The sequence below is a fragment of the Puma concolor genome, chromosome D4, assembly GCF_028749965.1.
Source record: "Puma concolor isolate L17-30 chromosome D4, mPumCon1.1.hap2, whole genome shotgun sequence".
NCBI lineage: Eukaryota > Metazoa > Chordata > Mammalia > Carnivora > Felidae > Puma > Puma concolor.
This window is the reverse complement of record NC_141679.1, coordinates 52,360,714-52,372,894: the sequence shown is the minus strand read 5'-3', so window position 1 is coordinate 52,372,894 and position 12,181 is coordinate 52,360,714. Positions and strand designations below refer to the sequence as shown.

The 12,181-nt window shown below is 35.3% G+C and overlaps 1 long non-coding RNA gene across 2 annotated transcripts in view; it reads left to right on the top strand.

The window, feature by feature from the left end:
• LOC147574878 (uncharacterized) overlaps positions 1-11,452 on the top strand; it is a 469,068-nt gene extending 457,616 nt beyond the window's left edge. For both annotated transcript variants that reach the window (XR_015243595.1, XR_015243596.1), the window contains exon 3: positions 11,361-11,452. This is a non-coding gene — a long non-coding RNA (uncharacterized LOC147574878). The remainder of the gene's footprint in view (positions 1-11,360) is intronic.
• The last annotated feature ends 729 nt before the right edge of the window (positions 11,453-12,181 follow it).

Below are 12,181 nucleotides of genomic sequence, written 5' to 3'. Positions count from 1 at the left end.
GATGGGCATTAAGGGAGCACCTGTTGGGATGAGCATTGGGTGTTGTTAATGTAAGGGATGAATCACTGGGTTCCACTCCTGAAACTAAGACTTCACTGTGTATTAACTAGCTTGAATTAAAAAAAAAAAAAAAAGAACTGCATACTTCTCAAGATAGCAAGGACCAGACTAGAGAAAGTCTGCTATAAGACAGAGTCCTCTTACAATCATGGAAGAGACATGACATTCCCTCACTTTTGCCATACTGTGTCAGTTAGACTCAAATCACAACTCCAATTCACAATCAAGGAAAGGGGATTTTGTAAGGGCATAAACACCATCAGAGGAGGATCATGGGGGCCACCCTAGAGTCTGTCCACCATACACATGGAGAAATCAAAATGAGCTCAGGGGATAAAGAAAAGCAGAGGAAGCATTATGAGAATGTATGGGCACAGATATGTGTATATATATAATATTGATGAAATGACAAGACAGAACCTAAAACATGGCTTATGTGAGTACTCATGCAGTAGCATAAAGGTAACTCACAGTTGTTTCCTTTCCATTCTGCTTGCTTAGTAGTTTACACATATGTTATTATGTCTGCCTGTCTATACTTAGTTGTGTTGACAATAAATTAATGTGGTAATTAGTTCTCATTGTTTAAATGAGTTTATTTTTAAATGAGGAACATACCTTTTGGGCTTTTGAATGGCAGATACACCTGCATCCTTCCTCGGGCAATTTCTCTTAATGAAACCATGTCACCTGAAGCAGTGACACTTCTCTATTGAAAGGAGTGTGGTTACAGATAATGTTGACAGCATGAGATTTTAGGTCTAGAAAAAGCCTGAGGCGAATAGATTATGTTTAGGCTCTGAAAAAACGCAGGCAAATTATTCAGTTTGTGCCCAAGCAAGCTAATTTATTTCAAACTTGTGAAGCTTTGTTTTTTTTTTTTTTTTTTTTTTTTTTTTTTTTAAATTTTTTTTTTTCAACGTTTTCATTTATTTTTGGGACAGAGAGAGACAGAGCATGAACGGGGGAGGGGCAGAGAGAGAGGGAGACACAGAATCGGAAACAGGCTCCAGGCTCCGAGCCATCAGCCCAGAGCCTGACGCGGGGCTCGAACTCACGGACCGCGAGATCGTGACCTGGCTGAAGTCGGACGCTTAACCGACTGCGCCACCCAGGCGCCCCTGTGAAGCTTTGTTTTGATAACTTCTGAGCTTGTTCTTGGCTCAGTGCATGTTTGACTGAGAAGTCTTCCCTTGTAAGTGCTCCCTTTTGTCACAACAAATGCTATTTAGGGAACTAATGAGCTGAGATCATAAAGTGAATCCTTAAAGGAGTTTAATAGGGTCATTGTGAGACACTCTGCCAGAGGTAATGTATTTCTGCTTTCCAGTGTTTACTGTATTTGCAGTGAGTATGTATGTGAAGGTTCAATTTTTACCATATGTGTAATTATAGGAATGAGCATACAACTGTTTTAAAGGAGAAGGTTTGGGTTCAGAATTTCAGGAGCTTGTTCAAAGTTAACTGATTTTTTTTTTTTTACAAGATTTTAAACCTTTTACTTTTTTCCATGCTTAATGCAGCTGACACATCTTTCTCCTTTTTCCCATTCACTGAGTCCATGCTAATAACTGTAACATGGCAGCTTTTCGTTTTATGGCTTTTGGCATAATCATTATATCTTATTACAATGAAACTATGTTATTGTACAACTCTGTTTCAGGAAGTCAGAAAATAGAATCGGCATCAAAATATTGAACAAAAGCCATACCTTGTATGTTTCTACTAAAACAAACAAGCCAGAATAAACAAAAATACACCATAGTTGTATTTAGTTTGAGCCTGCATGGATTTATTGAGTGTGTATCTGCAAAGAGGGTGCAAAGATTAATGTGATAGATTGCATAACAGGCACATTATAGAGTAAGACAGATGTGGGAGCAAGAGAGAGAGAAGGAGAGAAGGAGAGAATGAATGACCTACATATGTTCACTCAAATGAATAGTGAGGAGAACTGTATGATGAACAAATTTCTTTTTTTTTTGACAAGACTTATGACAGAAGAGCTTCCAGCATAGTATTCACGATAGCCTCTGTTTCTCATAATTTCTGCCTGTAGCATTTTAAAAATGACAAGGAATTTCACTTGATCTGGCTATTTAGGATTATCATTTGAAAATTCAAACATAACAGTGAAAATTAACTTGAGGCCAATCTTAGTTATAGTGAAAATTAAGCCCTACCTTATTAAAGGGAGTAGTATAAGAATTTCAAAAATGCTCCTTCTCTAGTACAATATCATTCATAATTCTCCTCTATATAAAGGCCAGCATGGCTTTAAATATGAGTTGACCTGTTGTCTAGTGTATAAATAAGTCAGTGTTTCCTAACCTGGATGGTTACCCACCTTCCATGGATACTTTGTGGGTTATAATGATTCCTCTTAATCAAATTTTATTTTTTTCATCATTGTCCAGGTGCATTTCTTGGTCATCTTGCCTACTTTTCCTCCCTTGAATATGGCCAATAATGTAGATACCTGGAAAAGTAGTGTAATGACTCACCTCTGTTAAGATGAATTATAACTATGAGTGCAACACAGGATTTGAAATGACACATGTTTTAAAGGTATCTTTTTCATATATTCAACATGAATTTCACTGTTTTAAAATTAGATCCTCAGTGGTCTGTGGATCTTTAGACATTCATATCACTGGAAATGATTATTAAAATCTGTTCTGTTAAAATCTAAGCCAAGAAAAATGAACAGACTGAAATGAATATTCCAGCAAGCATAACTTATCAGACAAAAATGTTCAATGGGTGTGAAACTGCATTTTGAGGTTTGTTATTGTCTGTAGAGGGTGGTAAAGTATAGGATTAGGTCTAGAAGTTAACTGTTCATTATGGATAAAAAGCATAGTCCAAGATTAATGAACAGGTGTTTTCCATGCTGTTTATATATCTATGTAGTTTGAAAACAGTCCCATGATTGTACTCTTATGAAATTAAATGTTATTTGAGGACCTTTGAATATTGATACAAATTTTCCACCTGGTACTTTAGCCAAACATTTGCACTATTAGTGTTCAGGCCAATTTCGAGCTCTTAAAAGCCAAAAAAAATTTAGTTTTCTATTTTAATGAGCTCTTTTGCACTATAGTAATTTTAAAATGTCGGTTTAATCAATAATATGTACAGTACCAAAGCCTTTGGGCATTTAAAATGTCAGTTGTTTAATTTTGAAAAATGGATATTGCTCTTACAAAATCATCTGGTCAAGTATTTGCATTATATTACACTTAGCACAGAGACTTACATTGTACTTAGAATGTCTTCATCAATTATATCAAGAAGATATAAGGCTTGCGGATCTTTACATGTAATATCCAATTACCAGATCTTGGGGCCTGATTAATTTTACCAATTTTTTCTCCATACAGTGCAACAAAATGGCAGAAGGAAAGAGAATTAAGCTGCTATAAAACTGTCCAAATTATACAACTAGAACTTTTGGTTATTGATTATCTCTTTGCATCCCCTCCCCCGTGGTCAAATTACATGCATGTGTATAGATAAAACTTTATCATGCAGGTTCACAACCCCCAAGCTGATGAATTCTAGAATGTAGGCATGACTTTTAGTATTGACTCTACAGGTAACAGTGTGAGTGGTCATAACAGAATTGAGGAATGGTAAGGAAATCTGTATGTGTAGACTTGTACACCTACATACACACACACACTCACACAATATATAAAAATAAATAGCTAGATAATTTGTCACCAAATTTGTAAAGCATCTTTGGGATCTCCAACTTAGAATGCAAGTGAATGGGAAAATACAAAACTCACTTTAAGGAGTTCTAAGGCAAGGGGGGTTCAAAGACAAGGGGGTCATTCTCCAAAATGACTAAAACTTAGAAGTAATGGAAGGTCTATATGAAGATCAGTTATGAGAGACATAGGATATATGATAGCAAAACAGAAAAATCTAATAGATTTGAAATAAAAGCCTTAAATGGAAGGAAAGTCAGGATCACAGATCTTTCTCATGTCATATAATTCTTATAAAAACAGAAATTTACTTAATGGTAACTAAAAATTGTTCTGGAAAGGATATCAATTTCTATGTTATTGTAATGGTAATTAATAAATAAAGCCATCAGTGAACACTTACTATTTACCAAACACTGTGCTTAGACTTTGCATAAATTAATGCCTATTTGATAGTATAATTCCTCATATGAATATGAAAACTTTATGACTCACAGACGTTAAGTATCTTGCCTAAACTACACAGCAGTAAGTGGTAGGCCTGAGATTCAAACTCATGTCTATCTGAGCCTAACAGTTATTCTCTTAATCATTGTACCTACTACCTGTCCTCCACCAGGTGCCACAGATGTCAGGGATTCATGTCATTTGATTACTGGTATTACTAGTAGCAGGTCCCTTTTAAAAAGAGAAAAGAAAAAAAAATACCAGTAAGGAGCCACACTTCCATCATTTGCACATTGCTGTGAATTACTTTCTGAGAGTCTTGTCCCTTTTTAGATGAGAACTTGTGAGAGCCAGGGAGCAGAAAATATTTAAAAGAGCCAGATTAAAGATAATGGTGATGCAAGAGTGAAAAAGATAAACTTTGAAGAACTTTATGTCGGCTGAAATTAGCTATTTTTTAAATTTATTCTATGCATAAGAGAGGAATAAAATAACTTAAGGGGTACAGAAGTTGGTTTAACAATGTAGAAGACACACTGTGTGTTAACTATACTGGAATTAAAAAGAAACAAAAACAAAACCTTAGGGGTACCTGGGTGGCTCAATTGGTTAAGCATCTGACTACTCAGGTCATGATCTCATGGTTCGTGGGATCAAGCCCTGTGTTGGGCTCTGTGCTAACAGTGCAGAGACTGCTTTTGATTCTCTCTCTCTGCCCTTCTCCCACTCATTCTCTCTCTCTCTCTCTCTCTCTCTCTCTCTCTCTCTCTCTGAAAATAAATAAACACTTAAAAATAAAATTAAATTTAAATTAATGAAATTTAAAAATGTAAAGGACAAAAAATTGAAAGAAAAGAAGCAAAAGTTTAATACATCATTATATGTATTTAAAGAGTATGAGTACAGGGCGCCTGGGTGGCTCAGTCGGTTAAGCGTCCGACTTCAGCTCAGGTCGCGGTCTCGCGGTCCGTGAGTTTGAGCCCAGCGTCGGGCTCTGGGCTGATGGCTCAGAGCCTGGAGCCTGCTTCTGATTCTGTGTCTCCCTCTCTCTCTGCCCCTCCCCCATTCATGCTCTGTCTCTGTCTCAAAAATAAATAAACGTTAAAAAAAATAAAAAAAGAGTATGAATACGTAATAGCAAATGTGTTATTTGAACACATGTGAGGAATGGCTGCAAAGAGAGCGAAAAGGAAAGAAGGAAATACGTTAATACTGGATGAGCGTCTTCTATGTGATAGCACAGTTAGATTCTTCCATACGATCTGTACAGCAAGCAGAAGGGAGTTGACATGCTTGCTACATAGCAGATGCTGAATGACTGAATGACAAGACTTCCTTTATAAAGCTTGATTGCATTCTACATCTGACTTTTCGGTTGTATAACTACATTATGAACAATTATTTCATCAGCAGACAATTATTGAGCACTGGTTATGTGGTAGATGCTGAGACAGAAGCATAGTAAGTTACAGTTTAGGGATTAACAGCTCAATATTATATAAACAAATACAATAAAAGTGTAATAATAGAGGCCTCAAATTGCTTAGGGGAATAAAGGAGGGAACGGACAACATTCTTATTGTTTGGGGTTGGAGGACTTAGAAAGCCTGACTTAAGGAAAAAAAATGCTTAGGATCTTTCCATGAAGAAACAGTGAGAGGGCATTTTTAGTAGAAGGGTCACAGTGCCAAACCAGACAGATGTTGAAGATGTGCCCATCTAGCGATTGGTATGTACTTCACAGGGTCAGGGCTGGCATACAAATCATGGCTAAAATTTTATGTAAGCCCATTTGTCTTGCTTTAGTGATAATCTCTGAAACCTGAAGAGAGATTGTATGACCTCAGAAATTTCTTTTGGCCTTTAGATTCAATGGACAGTAATAAGAATGATAACAGCATATTAAGTCTTACCGACTTAATATGAAGAAGCATATTAAGTCTTATTGACTTAACATGAAGAATGGTAACGTAGTGGGGAAAGTTTGGGGTAGAGCATTAGGACATATATAATTAAATGGTATAAATATTGGAGCAAACCAGACCCTTTTTCAGAAGACCTATTTTTAAAAGTGAGACAATGGGGATTGAGGATGTTTGAATTCAACGCTGCCTATATTCTTGGGGTTTGAATAACTACTATATCTAGGTCATTTCTGGTTTCATAATTGAAAAAAAAGTAAAATGTAATCATCAGTTACAAAAGGAAGATATCAGAAATAGATTCTAGTATATCTTGTCATAGGGATGGGTTCTTTCTGTTATTATCTCAAGAAGTGGTGGTGGGAATACTCGGAATCATTCTTTTTAGCTGTTTTCCAATTTTCATCACTCTACCTATTAACTGAATAATTTACATCAGAGAATATGTGTTTTGCTACCTTTAGTTCAAAGATCTCTTACCATAGCTTTAATTAAAATTTACTTTTTTTCAATTCCTGTGTTTTTAAAATAATAAACACTGATCTGCTTTAGAAATAGAATCACTTTTCAATATTAAGTTTTGATACAAAAATTCGACATATTATTTAACACGATCATTTCCTATTATTAAGTATTCTCAAAACTTAGCAATATTTATAATTAACATAGTTCCATACATCCTTTACAAATTATTGTAAATATATGGCAATGTGTATAGAATGAACACATTTCCCTAATGCTTTATTAATTTCAAATCATATTTCTGAGGACACGAAGTATAGACTCATGACTATAGAATTATATCCATAATAGTGAAACTGTCTTATAAAAGCACCTGGCAAAATGAATAATGATGTAAAGAAAAGTTTCAGGAAAGTAAATTAAAACCTCCCCAAGATCCCTAAGCAATATCCTGTATTAATAAGAACTATGTAAAAAGCCTAAAAGATGACCTATGAAAATTGCGTCCAGACTTTGGTTATGCTTCTTTCATTGATAAGTTACTTTGCAAGAAGTGAAAAATTAAAGCAAAGATTTGACAAGGCCACCGACATGCAAGTAAGACATAGGCCAATGAATGTGAGACAGGCTCAGGAAAGGTCGGTGTTCGTTGGGTTTTGTGAGCTCCTTTCCACCCACATTGGTCGCTTCCAGGGTGGTAATGATGTTCCAGTGCTCAGATGAGGGGGACCATGATGAGTTCAGGGCCATTTCTTTACAAAGGGTCACACCTCTCCTTTCCTGGGCAGCAGACAGCCTCAGGTTTCAGTCACTGCAGGAAGGGGCTGAATATAACCACTGTGCTCAAGTATTGGCAACAGTGTCCTTTGAGGATGAAATGAGTCAGAGAATACTCATTACAGGATCAGGAAACCTAGGTTCAGCTCAGCTCGCGTTAAGCAACTCACTCAGTCCCTCTGGATCTCTACTTCCTGATGTGTTCAAATATGACTTGGGGCCAGATCATTTTATGGGTCCTTTTAGAATAACATTATTTTATGGGTGATTGAGTCATAAACTTTCACTGAGGAGAACCTATTTCTCAGGAGTCTACCCTCTACTTCATAATCTTTACTGTAGATTTTTCTTTCAAAATTCTCCAAATACTACTTAGGCTAAACTATTATAAAGGAACACATTTTGGGAATAGTCCTGAATATGATATGGTGCTTTTGCAGAAATAGAACTCTGTCTGGCTTAGGAATTGACTCATCCAGTGCAGATCTGACCTTCTACCTATGGATCGTCAGCAGCAGCAACCAGGTGTCTATTTCCCTAGGCAAACACATTACACCCATCTCCCTGTCCCTCTGTCCTTCCTGATTTGTATTTTTTTCCCCATTTCCCACATCCCTTTTTTCTCTATATGCCTTCTGTAGAGGGCTCAGGCAGTGATGATAAGATACAGAGACTGTGCACAGCTAGTTGGAATGTCTTTTGTGAAAACATCACTGGATGGGGCTGGATTCTGCTATCTTGCCCCTTTCCCAGAGGAAGAACTTAAGTGGAGTTGTCCTTATAATCATCTCATTACCAGCCTTCCATCAACTTTGTCAGAGAAATCCGTGATTGTGGAAAAATTCAGACTGAGTTAAAACAAACCAACAAACAAGAACAACCTTGAGTTCTGGGATCAGAAACCACAAGGTTTAAACCACGGCTCTGTTACTTATTAGCTAAATAAGGTAGGGAGATGTGCTATTGAATTCTGAGTCCAGGTGTCTTATAAGAATCATGACCTCATGAGTTAATAGACAAGGTGTAGGGTACCTGGCACACAGTTATCACATTAGAATGTGATACAAATTCTCCTATATAAAATTGAGGTATGCAGGCAATAAAAGGAGACTTCCTAGTGTATCTGAAATAGTAGTTTGATATCTATGTTTTTTTTTTTTTCCAGGCCAGCAACTTGTCCTGTTTTCCGCCTCAGTCTTAATCCCTTCCCAAGGCATTTATTCAATAAATGTATAGTGAATAAAAGAATTGTTGAACAACATCATTCAATATATTTTTCAATATCTTATAAAAGGAACAATATCTGTGTCAGAAGAAACTAGGATTGATCCATGATTCAAAATGACTCTGGAGGTTCAGTTCTTAAGTAATATATGATACCTCTGCTCTGGTATTAGGGAAGCAAACCAAAGGATAAACACAAATGCTGTCAAAGTGTTTGCTAAGATGAGTTGTAAGCTAGAAGACATTAAAAGATGAAATGAATATTCCTAAGAAAGCAGGAAAAAAAGCAACTCAAGAGGATTTGGTATGCACACTGTTCTTTTATAATTTTATCCTCAAATCTACATTAAATGGTGGTTGTAAGGGTTGTGAACTCTAAGTGGCTAACATCATTTTTTGCTGTAAGAGTCTTAAGATTCTTTTTTTTTTCCCCCGAGGAATAGGATAGCAGTAATTTTCTAAAAAGCATCAGCAGGATATTTTCATTGATTATGTCTAAGAAGGTTTAAAACAACAATTCAAAGAGATCAGAACCAAAGTTAGAAGAAGAATTTTGTGGGAAAGTGGGTTTTGAGATTTTCTTGGTATAAAAGCTAGTCGTGAAGAACTGTATTATAGCTTTGTTAATAGTGAAGAGATATTTTTTTTAACTCAGAAATATTTTATCAGAACTTTTTCCTGAGAGTCATCAAATTTTTTTTATCCAGTAATAGCCAATCAAGACAGAGATGAAAGGGGATGAAACAACTTCCCAACATTTTTTTAAGTGTTTTAGTCATTTCTTAAATACCTTTGAATTGAGAAATAATTAAATGGTTACAATATTAAGATTTTATTTGGATCTAGTCAACTTTCCAAACAAGTGAAACAGACTGAATTATCCCTAAGTCTGTTGGAAAGAGCACTTTCTTTTATAGAACAGGCAACTTCCAAATTAGGATTTTTTTTTTTCAGTTTACAATTTTTATGCTGAGACATATGGTGTAGAAGACAATGGCTACTGTCTGCAAAGTGTGACACTGCATATATCTTATTGATTAAATGAGATGGGCATATGAAAACATCTATCATGGCACTTGTCACAGTGAGCCTTCAATAATAGTTTGGGTTGTTTACTGTAGAATTATAAGTAACAATGAAAACAAGGCACACAATTGTGAATACAGAGTTAGAAGGTGATGAGGTATTGGATTAGTTGACGCGTTCTCTGGAAAGGAGGATAGTTGTGCAAAATGTCTAGACATTCATAAAATGTTATGCAGCCTTCCTTGGTATTTTACCATTTGCCTGGCTAGTTTCCTACTATTCTGAATTTTAGAATACTTTCTTTCCTGCCAAAAGTGGTCAATGCTTTCCTTTATAGTTTGTTTCTCCCTAATGTAAATGTAGTTTCTTATCTCTCTCTAGAATTTAATGGGACATATTACTTACTGTACAGAATTTATTTGGCTAGAAAGCATCTTTTCTTCAAAGTTCTAATACCCAGTAACTGACAAAAGATACAAAGAAGCACATACTGAGGGATCTAGCTTATCCATTTTTTTATCTATCTATCCATCTATGTTATATATGAATATATATGTCTTTATATCTATAGGTACTAAATATGCCTATGTGGTTTTCAATAGTAGCATTTAGGAAAATTGAGTTGGTGATGTAATTTGTATGAATTCAGCCCTTCTTTTTGGTCACTGTTCTTTTGGTCACTCTTGTAATGTATTTAGAAGATGCTCATTTATTTCTGTTCTAATGTGCTACAGGTACCTGGACAAATTATACTTCTCAGTTAGGAGTACCATTTCCCCACCATCTCTGTTCCTATCCTGATCTTTGTCACCTACTGGATTAGAGATTTTCAGAAAGGGTTTGGAGGGTAGGGGGCAGATGTCCATGGTACTGATACATTGAAATTTGTGCCTGAATTTAACAGTACATGAATAAGGCTTATCATTGTGAGGGAGATGTAGGAGAGGAATGTAAAACATTCCCTGTTCTACCTAAATAGTATGTGTTTGAGAATGGAGAAGCAGCATTGGACTGCAGCTAAGTACCTATATATCTAGCCTATCACTGTATTTCTCTTTTAGCAAGTAGATAGGAGAAAATATGATTAAAAAGTTTCGCCTACAAATCATTGAAACAGGTTGTGAAAGTTTGAGCTATTGTGTTTTTTTTTTTTTTCTGTATATAGTGTGTGTTATCTAGAAGCAGAATACACTTAAATGCCTACCTATTGCTTATCAATGTATCAAGTGAATGACAGTCATTTCTCACATTATATGAATCTTTTCCAGGAAAATTAGGGATATGAAGTAAGAATACTTGCTAAAGCCTCGTAAAGAAGTCAGTGGTAAAAACTAAACAATAAGATGATGCCCTCTACTACATGTAACTCAGCATTATGACTAGAAAAATATTTATTTTGGTCATGTCAATATAATTTAAATTACAAATGCCTTAGTTTTCACAGTATAACAGCCTCTCGCAGTAAAATAACATGCAATTGAGTGGTCTTATTTACTTTTTTGTGGTGTATTATAAGCTGTAGTCTATTTTAGTGCCTTGAAAGTCTCGGATGACATAATTTTCATTGCTATATTGTGCATTTAAAACTGATAACAGCTACATGTAGGGAGGTACTTTTTAAAAGGCATTGCAGAGTGATTATAAACATTTCATAGCTAATCAGTATCATTTTACAAAGAGACATATTGGCTCTAAATGCACTCTTTCACCTTCCTTATATTTACAGAAATTGAAGAGTGCCACGGGAAGGCTGTATCACTGTATCATGAGCTGCTTGGGCTTCTAAAGTGTTGGATGGAGTTTTAATCATATGAGGTAAATACTAAATTTATTTTAGTTATATTTTCAGGATGAAATGAAATGCCATTTCGTGTCTTCAGACTTTCTTTATAACAAGAAGGAAATTAATTTTCTTTTATTTAATCATGCATTTAATTAAGTAGTTCCTCTGGTTTGTTAGCCCCAAAGGTACCAGGGCCTATGACATATTGACAATCCCCTGTTAGGCTTATACATTTTTCTCTGTAAAACTATTATATATGTTATATGTGATATGTTTCTGACAGTCTGTATACCATTTTTATTTGTTTAAACTGATTTTTGCCCTTTTAAACACCATGGTATCATAGTTAAATGTTGTAGTTTAAATGTTTTGCATAAAGTGTGTTAGTTAAAGATATTTACTTTATTAGTACTTATGACATGAATAACGATAGTGGAGGTACATCGCTATTAATTTGAAGTGGAAAGTGAGTTACATCCAGGTTAGGGTTACTTCTGGGCATTTTTTTTTCTTTCCTTTCCTTTCCTTTCCTTTTGTTTTGTTTTGTTTTAGTCCTGGCAGACATAACATTAACTCATTATGTATTTAATATCTATATCTATATCTAGATCTAGATCTAGATCTAGATCTAGATCTAGATATATAGAAATATACATATATATGTAAAAGAATAGAAACTACTTTATAGCCTTTTAGTGGCCTTTGTGTGTTGGTATAGATAACTTTCTTTTCCCTGAAAAATCTCCCTTGTTTTTCTGTCTCCT